Raw genomic sequence first — 7,493 nt, 5'->3', positions numbered from 1 at the left:
AGTAAAACCTCCTAGCCAGTCTTCTTATTTTGCTCTCTTAAGACATTTTCAGACCTGGTTGGGAAGCCCACCCACCTCTCCTTCAAAATCTTCATTATGTGAATAATAAACCTTTGAATACTCTCTTGGTGTGTATGTGGCATCATCTGAACGTAATTTTGGGTGGGGGTCCATCCTGTGTCTTCAGAGTGGGCCCAACTATTGGCAATGTGAGCAGCATAGTCTACAAGATGACCACCACCATTGGGGGTCTTTTTTGTCTTGTCTTGTCTTGCTAACTGGCTCTGCTGTCTGATGGAAAGTGTACAATTTTAGATGCTACTAACTGGCTTGCTTGTCTTTTGAGTTTTTTTCTTGTGTGTTGCATTTGTTAAGTTCTACCAAGTTTCTGTTATAGATTTAACTAACATAAGTTGAAAGTTTTGATAAGTAATTGGTATTTAGGGACTGAATTTATGGAATTGATGCCCTCTTTAAAGTAGCCGTGGTCCAGACCCATCTAAGACCCAGGTGTCTTAGAATGAATGGTGTGTCTCAAATGCAGAATAAGCTGTCACTGACACTAGGCTCAGGGGAATGACTTTTACCCTGTGACCAATTAGTTGTGTATCTCAATCAGGCATTGGTTCCCCTTCTATAAAGCACTCAGGGGAAAGACTATAGAATGAGCAATATATGCAATATATGGATTTGTCAAGTGGTCACCTGTGTGGAGGAAGAACAGTCACTATTTGAAGAGCAGTTGCTGTTGGAAGAATTCAGTTTTTGAGGTCCACAACCCTAAAGGCAGATGGATCACTAGGATGCTACAAAATGCTTTTGCTTCTGCTGCTGCCTGTATGTCACCAAAAAAGATCCTGATCCTGAGGATAATATGGAAAAACATCAGTGACACTCCTGTAATATACCAAGATATTAATACAAACTCAGCTTAAGCTCAGGGTCCTTAAACCTTAAAAAGCAAATATTGCCTAACCCTGATAATACAATTTTGAGGCTCTCTGATAAAAGAAAGTTATAAATAGATAGTATATGCAGAGAGAGAGAAAGAGAGAGAAGAAGAAGAAACGAAAAGTGGATAATGGAGGAAGAAAAAACAACTGAAACAAAGGTCCAGAATCTGACCCAGTTGGAAATTCAACATTTACTAAGTGAATTCATACAAGAAAAAGATAAAGGGGCACTGACTGGCTTTTGTGCTTCTATAACATAAGTACTGAATTAACTTTTAACAACTGCTGAAATGCAAAATTGGCAAAACTTCATGGCCCACACAGCAAATTTTGTACTCACTGGCTTCTATAACCTTGTGAGCCAATTCCTTTAATAAATCTCCTACCATATATATATGGTACACACAGATTTTGGTAAAGAGTGGTTCTAGAAGAACAAAATCTTAATCATGAATCTTCTGAATTAGTTCTGGGGTTTTGGAATTGGCTCTCTAATCCGATTAGACTTAAAAGCCCTAAGGACTCTATTTCCAAGAGTAAAGAGAGAACTGATAATCCCTGGCATTATCTGGCAAAAGCCTGAGGAAATTATAATGGCCTCCCTGGAGGCAACTGTCATACAAGACAATTCTGATTCTCCTCAAGACTCACTCCCACTAATGCTCTTTGCTTCTAGACCTATAACTAGACACAAGTCCCAGCAGGCCCCTAAAGGTCTGGTACAAAGTGTGACCCATGAGGAGGTGTGCTACACTTCAAAAGAACTACTTGAGTTTTCTAAGTTATGCAGACAGAAATCTGGGGAACATATGTAGGAATAGATACTAAAAATATCCATGGAATATGCAATAATGGTGGAAGGAACATGTAGTTGTGTTAGGCTAAATTTATTGATATGTGTCCACTAAGCAGAGATTCTGCTTTTAATGTTGCATCTCAGGGAGTTAGAAAGGGCTCTAGTTTGGTTTGTTGGCTGAAACATGGACCAAAGGTGGCCCACAGTGAGTGAACTGGAAATGCTGGACCTGCCTTGGTTTAATGTAGAGGAAGGGATTCAAATGTTTAGGGAGATTGGAATGTTCGAATCATTTATGACCTACTCACCTACACTGGGGAGGGTCCTGAAGCCATACCTTTTACCAATACTGTGAGAAATAAGTTTGTGAGGACAGCCCCAGTATCCCTGAATAGCTCTGTGAATGCACTTTCTTTTTAGGCCACACATCACAGTAGGAGCTGCGGTCACTGCATTGGAAGACCTAAATGCAATGGGAGTAATTGGATCCATGGGTGTCAGGGGCCAAGTGGTGCCACTCATCCACCAAAGGCAAAGTGGGTGTGGTTGCTGTAATGGACAACAGAGTCAAAGCAGTAATCAGAATAGTCTGACTCATGCAGACCTATGGCATTGGCTAGTTGATCATTGTGTTCCTACCAGTGAAATAGATAGGAAGTCTACCAAATTCTTACTTGATTTGTATAAGCAGAAAAGTTCTAGGCCAAGTGAACAAAAGTCTGGTCTGAATCATAAAAACAGAGTTGTGGTCCTTCAATAAATTCCCAGTTTACAGGCCTAGAAACCCCTGAATGAAGGGGAGACTGGAACTCCTTGAGGAAGGACCCTGATACACTACCAAAAATTTATACTGTTAATCTTTTCCCCAGCTTTCCCCAAAGAGACCTATAGTCTTTTAACTGGGTAACTGTACATTGGAGAAAAGAAAATAATCGGACCTTTCAGGAACTACTGGACACTGGCCCTGAACTGACACTGTTTCCAGGAGACTCGAAATGCCACTGTGGCCCACCAGTCAGAGTAGGAGCTTACGGAGGTCGGATGATCAATGGAATTTTAGTGCAGGTGTGTCTCACAGTGGGTTCAGTGGGCCCCCAAACCCATACTGTGGTTACTTTCCCAGTTCCAAAATGAATAATTAGAATAGATACACAGTTGATCCTTGAACAATGCAGGGGTTAGAGGTGCCAGCTCACCGCACAGTTGAAAATCCATGTATAACTTTAGACTCCCCCAGAACTTAACTACTAATAGCCTACTATTGACCAAAAGCCTTACCAATAAAATAGTCAATTAACACAATTTTGTATGTTATGTGTATTATATACTGTATTCTTACAATAAAGTAGGCTAGAGAAAAGAAAATGTTGTTAAGAAAATCATAAGGAAGAGAAAATACATTTACGGTACTGCACTGTATTTGTCAATACTTAAGTTTATGTCGTCTGTTTACAAGATGAATCATCTGTCTGTCAGTACCTACATTAATATTGTCTTATATGATACAAAACACTGTAACACTGTAGATGTTATATGTATTACTAACACTAGACATCAAAGATGAAAACATAACGTGAAAAAGGAATTCATATTTATTTACAGGTATAATGATTCATGCATTGATAATGAAGAAGCAGCAATATGATTGCTTTATGGTAGCCTAGCCTATACACTAATGAATGGTTATAAAATTTTTATGGCATTCAGTATTTCAGTTATGTTCATAGCAGAGTATTGGAAACATTGTCATATTAAACAACAACAACAACAACAACCACCCCGGACTTTCCTGGAGGCGCAGAGGTTGGGAATCCGCCCGCCAATGCAGGGGACATGGGTTTGAGCCCTGGCCCGGAAAGATCCCACATGCCACAGAGCAACTAAGCCCGTGCGCCACAACTACTGAGCCTGGGCTCTAGAGCCCGCAAGCCACAGCTACTGAAGCCCACGCACCTAGAGCCCGTGCTCTGCAACAAGAGAAGCCACCGCAATGAGGCCCGCACACCGCATCGAAGAGTAGCCTCCGCTTGCCACAACTAGAGAAAGACCCCACGCAGCAACGAAGACCCAACGCAGCCAAAAATAAAAATAAAATAAAATATAAATAAATTTAAAAAAACACTTGTGATAATAGGCTGATTCACAGTTTCTCCAATCACGAGAGGGAGAGGAATATCGTACAATAATGAAATTCTTTGAAAGCAAAGTTATAAAACAGCAAGAAAACTAACACTTTATTAATTTTATATTAAATAGCACTCACCTTATGCGTATGTAAGGATAGGCTATCCACTTCAATACTTCAATACAAGCCTTGCACACAATGTTCTACATGTATATTTTCGTGTATTTATTTTAAAAAATCCATGTGTAAGTGGACCCTACAGTTCAAACCTGTGTTGTTCAAGAATCAACTGTACTCAGCAGTTGGCAGAATCCCCACACTGGTTCCCTGACCGGTGGTGTGAGGGTTAATATGGTGAGAACAGCCAAGTGGAAGCCACTAGGACTGCCTCTACCTAGGAAAATAGTAAACTAAATGTGGTACTGCATTCCTGAGGGATTGCAGAGATTAGTGCCACCATCAGTGACTTGAAGGATACAGGGGTGGTGATTCCCATCACATCCCTATTCGCCTTGCCTATTTGGCCTGTGCAGAAGATGTATGGATCTTGGAGAATGACAGTCAATTGTCATAAGCTTAACCAGGTGGTGACTCCAATAGTAGTTATTGTACCAGATGTGGTTTCATTGTTTGAGCAAATTAACACATCCCTTGGTACCTGGTACACAGCTATTGATCTGGCAAATGCCTTTTTCTCCATGCCTGTCAATAAGTTTCACAGTTTGCGTTCAGCTGGAAAGGCCAGCAATACACCTTCACTGTCCTACCTTCACAGGTACACCTTCACAGGCCTATATCAGCTCTTCAGCTGTATGTCATAATTTAGTCAGCTGTGATCTTGTTTGCCTTTCTCTTTCACAAGATATCACATTGGTCCATTATGCTGATGACATTGTGCTGATTAGATCTAGTGAGCAAGAAGTAGCAACTACTCTAGACTTATTGATAAGACATTTACATGCTGTGAAGTGGGAAATAAATCTGACAAAAATTAAAGGTCATTTTACATCAGTGAAATTTCTAGGGGTCCAGTGGGGTGGGGCATGTTGAGATACCCTTCTAAGGTGAAGGATAAGATGTTGTATCCCGCCCTCCTACAACCAAAAAGAGGCACAATGCCTCTTGTGCCTCTTGGGATTTTGGAGGCAACATATTCCTCATCTGGGTGTGTTACTCTGGGCCATTTTCTGAATGACACATAAAAGGTACTAGTTTTGAGTGGGGCCCAGAACCAGAGAAGGCTCTGCAACAGGTCCAGGCTGCTCTGCCATTTAAGCCATATCATCCAGCAGATTCAATAGTGCTTAAAGTGTCAGTGACAGATAGGGATGCTGTTTGGAGCTTTGGGCAGGTTCATCTAGGTGAATTACAGCACAGGCTCTTAGGATTTTGGAGTAAAGCCCTGCCATCATCCACAGATAACTACTCTCTTTTTGAGAAACAGTTGTTGGCTTGCTGCCAGGCCTTAGGAGAGACTGAATGCTTAACTATGGCCACGAAGTCACCTTCACAGTGGAAATGACCCACCAAGCCAAGTTGGGCATGCACAGCAATACTCCATCATCAAATGGAATCACTACATATAATACGTGATCGGGCCTGGGCAGGTACTGAAGCACAAATAAGTTACATGAAGAAGCGGCCCAAATGTCCATGGCCCCTACTCCTCCTACACTGCCTTCTCTCCCCCAGACTGCACCTATGGCCTCATGGGGAGTTCCCTACGATCAGTTGACAGAGGAATAAAAGTCTCAGGCCTGGTTTATAGATGGTTCTGCACAACATGCAGACACCACCCTAAAGAGGACAGTTACAGCACTACAGCCCCTCTCTGGGACGTCCGTGAAGGACAGTGGTGAAGGAGATTCCTCCCAGTGGGCAGAACTTTGGGCAGTGTTCCTGGTTGTTCCCTTTGCTTGGAAGAAGAAATGGCCACACATGTGATTACATATCGATTCATGGGCTGTGGCCAATGGTTTGGCTGCACAGTCAGGCACTTAGAAAGAACATGATTGGAAAATTGGTGACAAGGAAATTTTGGGAAGAGGTATGTGGATAGACCTCTCTGAATGGTCAGAAACCATGAAGATATTTGTATCCCATGTGAATGCTCCCTAAAGTGTGACCTTAACAGAGGAGGATTTTAATAATCAAGTGGATAGGATGACGCATTCTGTGGACACCAGTCAGCCTCTTTCCCCAGCCACCCGTCTAATCGCCCAATGAGCTCATGAACAAAGTGGCCATGGTGACAGCAATGGGGGTTGTGCACAGGCTCTGCAACATGAACTTCCATTCATTAAAGCTGACCTGGTTACGGCCACCACCGAATAACCCATCTGCCAGCAGCAGAGACCAACACTGAGCCCCCTCTACAGCAGCATTCCCCGGGGTGATCAGCCTGGTGGCAGGTCGGTTACATTGGACCACTCCCATCACGGAAGGGGAAGCATTTTGTCCTTACTGGAATAGACACTTACTCTGGATGAGGGTTTGCCTTCCCTGCACTTAGTGCTTCTGCTAAAACCACTATCCCTGGACTTACAGAATGCCTTTCCACCATCATGGTATTCTATATAGCATTGCTTCTGATCAAGGAACTCACTCCATCGCAAATGAAGTGCAGCAGTGGGCTCACACTCATAGAATTCACTGGTTTACCATGGTCTCCACCATCTTAAAGCAGCTGGCCTACTTTGGAATGACCAGCTTTGGAATATGGAATGGCCCTTAGAGGACTCAGTTCCATTGAGTAATACCTTGCAGGTGATAATACCTTGTAGGGCTGGGCAAGCTTCTCCAGGAGGCTGTATGTGCTCTCAGTCAACATCTAACATATGGTGCTATTTTTCCCATAGCCAGGATTCATGGGTCCAGGAATCAAGGGGTGGAAATGGTACCTCTAGTGACCCATTAGCAAAATTTTTGCTTCCTGTTCTCATATTATGCTCTGCTGGCCTAGAGGTCTTAGTTCCTCCAGCAGACACAACAATGATTCCATTGAACTAGAAGTTAACCTGTCCATTTTGGGCTCCCTATGCCTCTGAACCAGTAGACAAAGAAGAGAGTTACTGTGCTGGCCGGGGTAATTGATCTTGACTACCAAGGGGAAATTGGGCTGCTATTCTATAACAGAGGTAAGGAAGAGCATGTCTGCAATACAGGAGATGCCCTAGAGTATCTCTTGGTATTATATGTCCCGTGATTCAAGTAAATGGAAAGCTACAACCACCCAATCCAGGCAGGATTAGTAATGGCCCAGACCCTTCGAGAATGAAGGTTTGGGTCACCCCTCCAGGTAAAGAACCATAATCACTTGTGGTGCTTGTTGAAGGCAAAGGGATTATGGAACAGAGGAAGAAGGTATTTATACCAGCTGTGACCACATGACCTGCTACAAAAATGAGGACTGTAACTGTCCTGAGTATTTCCTCCTTTTTTGTTATATGTTTGTGTGTGTATAATACCTTTCTTTCCCTCCCTCTGTTAACCCCTTATCATGTAACATAAGATGTATTCACTTGATATCATAGTATTGTTATTAATTTTTCATCATAGTATTTTAGTTACGGGATATCAAGAAGAGTAAACTTGACTCAAGGACTTTACCTTCTCTTCT

The sequence above is a fragment of the Mesoplodon mirus genome, assembly GCF_964341445.2.
Source record: "Mesoplodon mirus genome assembly, chromosome: X".
In the NCBI taxonomy this organism is placed as follows: Eukaryota; Metazoa; Chordata; class Mammalia; order Artiodactyla; family Ziphiidae; genus Mesoplodon; species Mesoplodon mirus.
The sequence above is the reverse complement of the archived record's forward strand: the minus strand, read 5'-3'. Positions refer to the sequence as shown.